The following is an 11,698-nucleotide window of genomic DNA, read 5'->3' as shown; positions in this document are numbered from 1 at the left end:
TGGCCAATGTTGACCATTGGTGGTGATTGATAAGTAAGTAAGTAAAATTTATTTCTAAAGCACATTTAAACACAGTTTACACTGATCAAAGTGCTGTACAGAGAGTAAAAATAGATAGATATAAAATATATAAAGAAACAAAAACAAGTGATTAAACATCAGCAACAAAAGACAAACACTTAATTACTGACATGACAAAACAAAAACAGTTAAAATGTAAGGAATGCTAATGTGAAAAGGTGTGTCTTGAGCTTGGATTTAAAAACAGTAATAGAGGGGGTATTTCTGATGTCAGGAGGCAGAAGGCAGGTGCACAGATAGGATTTTTGAACTGGGGGGGACTCAGCTGTCAGCAAATGATTCCATTTTGTGTATATATATATATATATATATATATATATATATATATATATATATATATATATATATATATACACACTACCGTTCAAAAGTTTGGGGTCACTTTGAAATGTCCTTATTTTTGAAAGAAAAGCACTGTTCTTTTCAATGAAGATCACTTTAAACTAATCAGAAATACACTCTATACATTGCTAATGTGGTAAATGACTATTCTAGCTGCAAATGTCTGGTTTTTGGTGCAATATCTCCATAGGTGTATAGAGGCCCATTTCCAGCAACTCTCACTCCAGTGTTCTAATGGTACAATGTGTTTGCTCATTGCCTCAGAAGGCTAATGGATGATTAGAAAACCCTTGTACAATCATGTTAGCACAGCTGAAAACAGTTGAGCTCTTTAGAGAAGCTATAAAACTGACCTTCCTTTGAGCAGATTGAGTTTCTGGAGCATCACATTTGTGGGGTCAATTAAATGCTCAAAATGGCCAGAAAAATGTCTTGACTATATTTTCTATTCATTTTACAACTTATGGTGGTAAATAAAAGTGTGTCTTTTCATGGAAAACACAAAATTGTCTGGGTGACCCCAAACTTTTGAACAGTAGTGTGTATACATGTTATTTCACCTCCCTCACTGCCATCACCAGGAACTACCTGCAGGCCAGAACAATGATAACATTTTAACATAGCCTATGGAAATCCAAAGTTTACACATTATCATCACGCACAGAAATTGCAAAACTGCAAAACTAGTTTTAAAACCGCTAAGTTCCAACTGTTAAACATAGCGAGAGGCTGGGCTACGTGTGTGTGTGTAAAGTGTAAACCAGTGCATCCTGACTTTCTAACTATGCCTGTGTGTTGCGTGAGTGGCAGTCAGTCAACAACTCTTCGCAAAGTTTCCTTATGAAACAATATGCTCGCTGAAATTATGGCAGGGAACGCCAGATTAAACATTAAAACTGCCTTCTGAGCACTGTATCTACAGGCTACCACCGAAAGAAGGAGGCTACCAGAAAGGCTTCTCTACTCCATACGATTTTACTTTCACTACAACATTACTTTGAACAGACTATCAAAAAATTGCAAGGTGATAAAGTAAGGCACAGTTTACTTACAGTCGTTTTTTTTTTTTTTGAAAAAATGATGAAATCGTTTTCTGCCTTTTGGCACCCTTCATCATGCCGTGTTGGGGTCCTGAACTAGGAGGAGCTGTCCCCGATATGCCTGTCAAACTTGTTGTGGGTAACCATAGCAACCAAGCTCGAGCTCGCAACCTGTGCAGTCTGCGCAGTTGCAACTATGTATGTACTGCTGTGCACCTCAATAAACCGAATGGTAACTAGTCTTTTGATTTTTCCGTGAGGTTTGCCTTATGCAAAGAAAGACAGCATAGACGTTTTTTCCTCCCTATAAGTGGGGGGGACCGAACGAGGTGAATTTAAATCTGGGTGGGATGAATCCCCCCCGTCCCCCCCTCTATCTGCGCCCGTGGCAGAAGGTTCCACAGCCGAGGACCAGCAACCACAAAAGCTCTGTCACCTTTTAGCTTAAGGTGAGTTCGGGGGACATGGAGGAGACCTCTGCTGGAAGATCTAAGAGACATGGGAGCCTCAGAGGGATGAATAGTAGCAGCTAAGTAGTTGGGGGCCAGGCCATAAAGAGCTTTAAAAACCATTAACAGGATCTTAAATTGAATCCTAGACTGGACAGGAAGCCAGTGCAATGAGGCTAGGACAGGTGTGATGTGCTCATGTTTTTTTTGTGTTAGTAAGCAACCTAGCAGCCGCATTTTGGACAATTTGAAGCCATAACACCAGTGTTTGAGGGAGACCAAAATAGAGGGAGTTACAGTAATCTAAGCGTGAAGTTATAAAGGCATGGATGACTTTTTCCAGGTCATTGTATGACAGAACAGATTTAAGTTTTGCAATGATCCTTAATTGGTAGAAACTAGTCTTAACAACAGGAGAGATTTGTTTGTCAAGGCTGAGTTGGGAGTCTAGAATAACACCCAGGTTTCTTGCATGGGTTTTGACAAATGGAGTAAGAGAGCCAAGGTTGCCAGAGATGGAATTTCTGGATTTTGGGGGCCAAAGATTATGACCTCAGTTTTGTCTTCATTTAACTGGAGGAAGTTATTGGCCATCCAGTTTTTAATTTCTTTAAGGCAGTCCAGAAGAGGCTGCAAGGAATTTCCAGATTTTAGAGGGAGGTACAATTGGGAATCGTCAGCATAAAAGTGGAATGTAATATTAAATTTTCTAATGATGTTACCCAGTGGGAGCATATATAGGCAAAAAAGAGCAGGACCCAGGATGGACCCTTGGGGGACACCACAAGACACAGGGGCAGGAGATGAGGAGTATTGACCTATGGACACTGAAAAGGTTCTTTGCTGGAGGTATGAGTGGAACCATTTTAGAGCAGAACACTTAATCCCAACCCACTGTTCAAGCCGGGCCAGCAGTGTTGTGTGGTCTAAAGTGTCAAATGCAGCACTAAGGTCTAACAGGATAAGAATGGCATTATCACCAAAGTCGAGGGTGAGCAGCAGGTCGTTTGTTACCTTTAACAGGGCTGTCTCAGTGCTATGATGGGCCTTAAAGCAACAGTCCTTCAGTATTCTTTTCAGATTGCCTTTGTATCGCTTCTTTGGAGCACCTATGCCTCAGTGACTGGAGGACAGCTCACCATACAGCACAATCTTGGGTAGGTGATGATCCTCCATTCTAGATACATGCCCAGCCCAGCGTAGCTGTCTTCAGCAGCATGGCCTCGATGCTAGTTACCTCTGCCTCTTTAAGGACTTTGATGTTGGTGACAAAGTCTCTCCAGTGGATGTTGAGGATGCAGCGAAGGCAGCATTGGTGGAAGTGTTCCAGAAGTTGTAGGTGGCGACAGTAGATGACCCACATCTCGGCACCATAGAGGAGTGTTGTCAGTACCACTGCTCGGTATACGCTGATCTTGGTGCGTTTCTTCAGGTGTCTCTTCTTCCACACTCTTTTGTAGAGTCTTCCAAAGGTACTGCTTGCTTTCACCAGTCTGCTGTCAATTTCCTTGTCCAGCTTTGTATCTGATGAAATGGTACTTCCCAGGTAGGTGAACTGGTAGACTGTTTTCAGCTCTGTCTGACCAATGGTGATGTGTGGGGCATGGTATGCTTCTTGGGATGGGGGCTGGTACAGAACTTCACTCTTTTTCAAGCTGACTTCCAGACCAAAGAGTTGTGAGGACTCTGTGAAGCAAGTTATCATGCATTGCAGAGCAGCCTCAGTGTGGGCTACAAGCGCTGTGTCATTGGCAAACAGTAACTCTCGGATCAGTTGTTCCAGTCTCTTTGTGTGGGCCTGTAGTCATCTTCGATAAAATAGACTGCCATCAGTACAATACCAGATGTAGACACAGTCCTTGTCATCCAGATCCTCTGTGGCCTGCTTGGAGCATCATACTGAAGAAGATGGTGAAGAGTGGGAGTGAGGACACAGCTCTGCTTGACACCATTGGCAATGGGGAAAGGCTCCGAGAAGTTGTTGCTGTGTCTAATTTGGTCACACTGGTCCTCATGGAGTCAGATGACCATGCGCAGAAACTTTGGGGGGCAGCCAAGTCGTTCCATGATTTGCCAGAGACCTTTCCTGTTGACAGTATCGAACGCTTTGGTGAGGTCGACAAATGTTATGTACACTCCCTTGTTCTGTTCTCGACATTTCTCTTGGAGTTGTCTGAGAACAAAGAACATGTCAGTCATACTCCTGTTAGCTCTGAACCCATACTGATTCTCAGGGAGAGGTTGTTCTGCAGCTGTAGGCACTAGGTGGTTTAGTAGTATTCTTGCAAGGATTTTGCCAGCTATGGACAGTAGGGTGATCCCACGGTAGTTGGAACAGTCAGACTTCCCCCCCCCCTTGTTCTTATATAAGGTGATTATTGCATCTCGGAGATCATGAGGTAGTTTTCCCTGTTCCCAGCAGCAGACGAGGAGTTCATGGAGTTTGGTGTGAGGTGCCGGTCCCCCGTATTTTCATACTTCTGGTGGAATGCCATCAACTCCTGTCGCCTTTCCACTTTTCAGCTGGCCTATTGCCTTGATGGTCTCTTGGAGTGTTGGTATGTCATCCAGTTCTGTTTTAAGTGGCTGTTATGGAATGCGGAAGATTACTGAGTTCTGAACTGTTCAGTTGGTGCTGAAGAGCATCTGGAAGTGTTGTGACCAGCGAGTCAGGATAGATGCTGTGTCTGTGAGTAGTGACTGTCAGTGCTGCGCAGCGGGCTTTGGGTGTGGTGTGTGGGGCCGTATACCACTTTGAGGGCTTCATAGAATCCTCTGTAGTCCCCTGTATCCGCACAGAGCTGTGTTTTCTCTGTGATGTTTGTCCACCATTTGATTTTGATCTCACAAAGCTTGTGTTGTAGGTTGCTGCATGAGAGACAGAAAGTTGCTTTCTTTCCAGGCTTCTGAGTCATGACCAACCCTGGCATTAAAATCACCAAGGATAAAGACCCCCTTGTCATTCGCAGGAGTGTTTTGCAAGAGCTTGCACATGTCAGAGTAGAACTTATCCTTCTCAGCAGGTTCTGCTTGAAGAGTTGGAGCATACACACTGACCAGCGTGGTGTACTGCTTGTTTAGGAAGGGGATACGGATGAATATGATGCGGTCTGAATGACCTGTAGGTAGGGTTTCAAGCTTAGCTGCAATGGAGTCCCTGATCATGAAGCCAACACCTGCAAGGCATCTCTCCGTTGCTGGTTTGCCTGACCAGTACAAGGTATATCTAGCTCCGTGTTCTGTGAGGCTGCCTTCCTCTGGGAGGCAGACTTCACTAAGAGCAGCAGTGTCAATGCTTAGTCTAGAGAGTTCTTGTTCTATAAGAGCAGATCATCGTTCTGGGCGACCACCATCTTTGGTGTCAAGCATGGTTCTGATATTCCAGCATGCGAGTTTGAGACCTTTCATACCCACCGAGGTAGGTGGATAGGTTGTTTTTGTAGTTTTCTTTGCTTTCTCTTGTGCTCGACTGCTTGGAAGATGCCCGTTGACCACAGCTAGCCAACTGGGGGTTGATGGAGATGAGCTTTGGTTAAGCTACCTTTTCTAGGCTCCTCTCCATGTGGAGCAAGCAGTGCTGTCCCTAGCAACGGCTGCTTGGTTATTCATGGTGCTGCCGGATGGTGTCTTCGTCTCCGGGTCGACACCAGATGACCCATACACCTGAATCGTCTGCATGCAGGATTATTGGGACTGTGGCTTCTAGTGTCATCTTCCACCTGCTGTTATTCGTCCCTTACCCATCGCTACAGGGCTATTACGTACATTATAGCAGTGGTAAACTGTCGTAACCTCACTAGCGTCTTTTCTTCAAGTGAATAAGACAATAAAGACAAGGTGATGTCGGAAAACTAAATTACTGCTTTTACCTCTGAAACTGGAGACTCCTTTCAGAAACATGGACTTATGAAAAAAAAAACTTCATGTCATTTATTGATAAAACACACGTTTGTTTGTTTTTGGTTTGTTTGCTTGTTTGCTTGTTTGTTTGTTTGTTTGTTTTTTCTCTGTTTATATGGAGTCTGTAAGAAGGAGTTGTTACCATAGAAACACTAACATATCAAATCAAACAGCTTCAAACATCAGGGATCTCATGTTACAGGGAAATGATCAACTTCATGGAAGGAACAGGAAGTCTACTTCATCACACTGACCTGTCGCTAATTATTTTACTCCAACACACACACACACACACACACACACACACACACACACACACACACACGGAGGATTTTATTCCTTAAATAGGACATGCATCTTCATTTTCTTATAACTTTATATAAAAGCTGTTAATTAATTAATCAATAATTATTCACTTTTTAATGACAGTGGAATAGTTTGCTGATTTATGCAGGGAAAAAAAACTAGTTTTGCTTGTGTTTGAATTGAATTTTAAATAAATTACAGTACAAAAACTCTGAACGATATTTCAGTTTTTAATTCTGAAAAAATAAATGTAGTAATGTGTTTTGTGTTACAAATGAAATTTAGTGTTCTCTAATCAGCCGACCCCTCGATGCATCAAATCACGCAGATATAAATCAAGAGCTTCAGTTAATGTTCACAATGTTCAAACATCAGAATGGGAAAAATTGTGATCTCACAGTGAAGTGTGACTTTCTTTCACTGTGGTATGGGTGTTGGTTTGAGCCAGATGGACTGGTTTGAGTATTTCAGAAACTGCTGATCTCCTCCTGGGGTTTTCACACACAACAAACAGTCTCTAGAGTTTACGCAGAATGGAGCAGAAAACATCGAGTGAGTGAGTCAGTGACGGTTCTGTGGGTGGGGAAAAAAAAAAACCTCCTTGTTGATAAGAGAGGGTCAGAGGAAAATGGCCAGATTGGTTCAAGATTTCTTTGCCAGGCAGAATATAGTAACTCATATAATCACTCTTTACAACCGTGGTGAGCAGAAAAGCATCTCATCATGCAACAGAGAGAGAAGAACACATTGGGTTCCACTCCTGCAGCCAAGAACAGGGATCTTAGAATCAACAACAAGTTCCTATTAAAGTGGCCGGGGAGTGTAACGTCTATAAACGGGATGTTCCCAAGTGCTGGACGTGACATTCGGGAATTCTGGTGGATTTGGTTTCATTTCGCTGTTTGTAAAACTCTAGATGAAGTAAGGACAGGTGTTACAGACACTCATACCTCCCACAATGTTTTTTTTTCTTTTTTGCTGCGTGTGTGAGGGGGAGAGAGAGAGAGAGGCCTCGGGGTGAGATGGGATCCGTCAGCTCACACCTCTCAGCTCAAACCGAGTTGAACAGGAACACTCGCTTTCTGTTTCTCTTAATCAACATGGTTACGACTGAAGTCGACTTCAAAGAGCCTCGATCTCTTTCATTGTGAAGCTCTTTCCTTCTCCCTTACGTCTTTAACCGTGATCTACTGCCGTGTGTGTGTGTGTGTGTGTGTGTGTGTGTGTGTGTGTGTGTGTGTGTAAGGATATGTGCACATATTTCTATTCTAAGCCTTCACAGCTGGTGTCAGGATTTCAACCAGCATGTTACTTTTGTCTTTTTCTTCTTCGCTGTACAATTTGGGCTGCACCAGCTGTGCCGATTGCGCTTCCTTGCTCGGCTTTTTCCTCATGTGTAATTTGGATTTGGCTCATGATCCACTGTGGTATCCTAAAGACCTTGGAAAAGCCTTGAAATAGACAACCGAAAGCAACATGTGCACTTTGGGAGAAGCTCAGGCGGAGGTCTCCGTCCATACGAAAGCCAGACTCGTATAAATGTGAGGATGAGACGGGAGCATAGCGTAGCGTAGCATAGCATAGCATGGCGTAACTGGCGTGTGTTAAAGGTGTGCTTTTCTCTAACGGAAGTCTCGGGTCAGAATTCTGCAGCCGTTCCACAGCAACGACAACACAAACGTGAGCGAAAATCTTCCCGAAGCTGTTCTGATGGACTTTTATCTCACTTTCCAACAGTAAAAAGTTGTTCCATTGTAGTTACTTTCCTGAAGGTTCCTGATGGACATCAGAGACACAACACACACATTCACACATTCCTCCCTCTGAGAAAGTCGTTCCATCTCAGAAAGGAGAGATTCGACACATTTACAGCTTCATTTACACACAAACACTGTTCAGTAAAGAATTCAACATCTGGACTAAGAGTTTTTCTGTTCTTACACACACACACACACACAAATTTCTAAAGTTTTCCTTTAATTATTTCAGAATCTACAGTATTGATCATTTAGGGTCCATAAATGAAGCTCCTGGTATCTGAACTCACAACCCTACAATTCCCAGGACTCATTAACAGTTATTCCACGAAATCAAGTCGTACATGAGCTGATGGCCGACGAGGCGCTTAGCACTGGGTTGGCGTTAAGCCATGTAGGACCAAGACATACCTTTTATGCCTTAAAGTAGTGATGAGATATGAACTATGCTCAAATAATGAATGGTTAGTTGCACCTCCTGCACTAAGGACAAAGAAGACTCCAGGAGATCTGGCTTTTGCTGCGGCTGCACGTTTTGTGGAATTCATGACCCAGCCAGCTTCTAGCTGATACTAGTTTAGATCATTCTAAATCTGCTTTGAAGACACATTTATTTAGGTTAGCTTATGATTTATAACATTATCCATCCATCCATTATCTGTAACCGCTTATCCTGTGCAGGGTCGCAGGCAAGCTGGAGCCTATCCCAGCTGACTACGGGCGAAAGGCGGGGTACACCCTGGACAAGTCGCCAGTTTCATCACAGGGCTGACACACAGAGACACACAACCATTCACACTCACATTCACACCTACGCTCAATTTAGAGTCACCAGTTAACCTAACCTGCATGTCTTTGGACTGTGGGGGAAACCGGAGCACCCGGAGGAAACCCACGCGGACACGGGGAGAACATGCAAACTCCACACAGAAAGGCCCTCGCCGGCCACGGGGCTCGAACCCAGAACCTTCTTGTTGTGAGGCGACAGCACTAACCACTACACCACCGTGCCACCATGTACAATGAGATTGAGTGGAATAGCTGGTTTTATTGTATCCACATTCACTGGATTTTGAGAAACAGAGCTTTTTTAATTTTTGCAAATTCAATAAATATAAACTTTATTCAAAACGTCCGACAAAATCATTTCCGCTTAGAATATAAACAAACTGACAAAATGACAGGAGCAATTTGTGAAAAATGTGATGATATAATTCTTGAAAAATAAAAAAGATACATTCTTATCATCAAATACTTTTATTCCATATTTTGTTGCTTTTTTTTTTGTATTTTGGGGGTTATGTTTTTGAGTAGAGTTTTTATTTTGTCCTTGGTTGGTTCAGCAACGCGCTCCGGCATTTTGTTTTTCTTCTCCTTGAGGGTTTTTTGGCAGTTGGTGAACCAACTTAAAGGTGCATTACTGCCACCAACTGGGTTGGAGTGTGGAACAGGCGATATTGGGGGGGGGACAATATTCTTTTAGCCATTTCTGTTTCTTTTCAATACTTGATAACAAAGCCACCATTTTGTTTTTTCTCTACTCACGGTATATGAGCTGATATCCTGGTAGTAGTGTAGCTAATCAGAGCGCACATTTGCTCATATCCAGTGAATGTGGCGAGCATAATTTCTCATATCCTTTCCTCCTCGAGACATTTTCAAACACACTGGATCACATTTATCAATGTTTTCGTAAACTCGTGTGTAAATATTTACAGCTGAAGAATTCCCAACAGACCTGCAAAACGTTTCCTGAAATTCTTCACACTCACATGCGTACCTCGATAAATGCCACTCAGCTCGAAAATATGTTCAAGCATTCTCATCATGTCTACATTTAGCCATGCCCACAAAACTCCATGACATCAAAGAGAGCTGAAATTAATGGCTGAATGGTGAAGGAGAGCCTCCTGAGTGTGGCATGCACTAAATCTTCCAGTAAAGCAGCTCGGCCATTGCAGTGTGTCGATTACTGTAGATGGACAACTCTTCATTCTTTTACAGGGCACCATTACTTTTGTCCTGATTACTTTTGGAATAATTTTCTTTCAAGTCAGTGTGTGAGTGACAGAGAGAGAGCATGTCTCTTTCCGCTACAGGACGGATCTGAGTCGTATTGTTTTGACAGAAATGTGCCATAAACAGTCTGCTGATGCGCCCCGGGCCCCTGACCTCCTCTGAGCTTCTCCTTCTTTCTGTCGTTTTGTTCAGAGGAAGGATGAAATTGTTGTGCATCGCTGTTTTTAGCCTCTGCACCGGTCCTGTGTGTCCATCAGCCTGGCTGGAGACGGAGTGAAATTGCCATGCAGCTATAATAGAGTGGAAGCATCCAGGACTGAGCTTACAGTGAACACTGCTGTCATTTCTGCTGTCATGGGGGCAGTGGGGGGGGGGCTCGCTCTTTCTTCCTTTCTTTTTTTTTTAAACTCTTGTTGCTTCATGCACAGGGAGCGATTTACACGGCGACATTAATGTAACTGTCATGTTCCATCTGAGCGCGGCCGGGCAGAAACCCTGAGGGGCAGAAAAACAAGTGGGGACGAGTGGAGGGGCCTCAAGATCGGGCTGCGATACAAAGTTAATGACATTAGCTTAAGAATTCCTTCATTTAACAGAGAAAGAGAGAGAGAGACAGAGAGAGAGATAGGCAGACAGACACGGGGGAGAGAGAGAGAGAGAGAGACATAGAGAGGCAGACAGATGGGGAGAAAGAGGGAGACGGTGAGAAAGAGAGTGAGAGATACAGTGAGGGAGACAGACAGACAGAGAGAGAGACAGACAGATAAAGAGAGAGAGAAAGAGACAGGCAGACAGAGAGAGAGCGAGACAGAGATGGTGAGAGAGAGAGACAGAGATACAGTGAGGGAGAGACAGACAGATGGTGAGACAGACAGAGAGAGAGAAACAAGCAGAGAGACAGAGAGAAATACAGAGAGAGGGAGAGACAGAATTCAATGAGTTTTATTTGCATTGAATTGAGCTAAAGAGACAGACAGAGGGAAATACATAATGAAACACGGCACCTGCAGCAGCAGGTTTTGTACCTCAGGAGATTCTTAATAAGCACATTGTTGGAGCCGAGAGTGAGACGTTATCTGGTCCCCCGCCAGTCTGATTGAAGTGCTGCATCTTTGCTTTTTGTGACCGATGAAAAGGAGCTCATTTGTTTTCGGTTACTAAAGTCCAGATGAATCGGCCCGAGAGATTTCCGACGCGCATGAGAGCCATCAGCCGATATCACACTCTCTCTTTATTTTCCATTTCCCATTAGATCACCTTTCCTTTTGAAATATGCTGTGTGTAATGACACATCCTGAATGGCGAAGCGCTCGATTCTCATTTCTAATCAACTTATTTCACTTCAGTTCAGTGCAGATCGGTTTGTTTTGTTTTGTAGTGAGATGTTCACAACTTTTATTGTCTTTTTTTTTGTATCATGTGATCAACAGACCAAACTGAAATGACAAATCTGAGAGAGACATTACTGATAATGTCCAGAAAATAAAGGTACTGTGCTGGATATGTCCTGTTTAACTTCCAGTTACAGACTGAATTATTTCACTCTTCTTGATGTTCTCAATGTTCTTCTGACTGAACGTCCAAAGGAACCCAAGAACACTCACATTTTCTTGTTCCTCAAAACCTTTTATATTTTTGATCATAAGAGGAATTAAACACTTCAGGACGTGCTGTTATAGGAAAATAATCAACTTCAGCATGGTAACGGTGACTCCGCTTCATCACACCACCTTACTGCTGATTATTTTACCGTAACAGCACGAAACGGAGAGGTTTATTCCACACTTTATTGTACTATTTAAAC

At 43.2% G+C, this 11,698-nt stretch overlaps 1 pseudogene; it reads right to left on the bottom strand.

The window, feature by feature from the left end:
* Window positions 1-3,089: 3,089 nt before the first annotated feature.
* Window positions 3,090-11,698, bottom strand: part of LOC132899781 (uncharacterized) — a 58,386-nt pseudogene continuing 49,777 nt past the window's right edge.

This window comes from Neoarius graeffei, chromosome 15 (genome assembly GCF_027579695.1).
Source record: "Neoarius graeffei isolate fNeoGra1 chromosome 15, fNeoGra1.pri, whole genome shotgun sequence".
Lineage (NCBI taxonomy): Eukaryota > Metazoa > Chordata > Actinopteri > Siluriformes > Ariidae > Neoarius > Neoarius graeffei.
The sequence above is the reverse complement of the archived record's forward strand: the minus strand, read 5'-3'. Positions and strand labels throughout refer to the sequence as shown.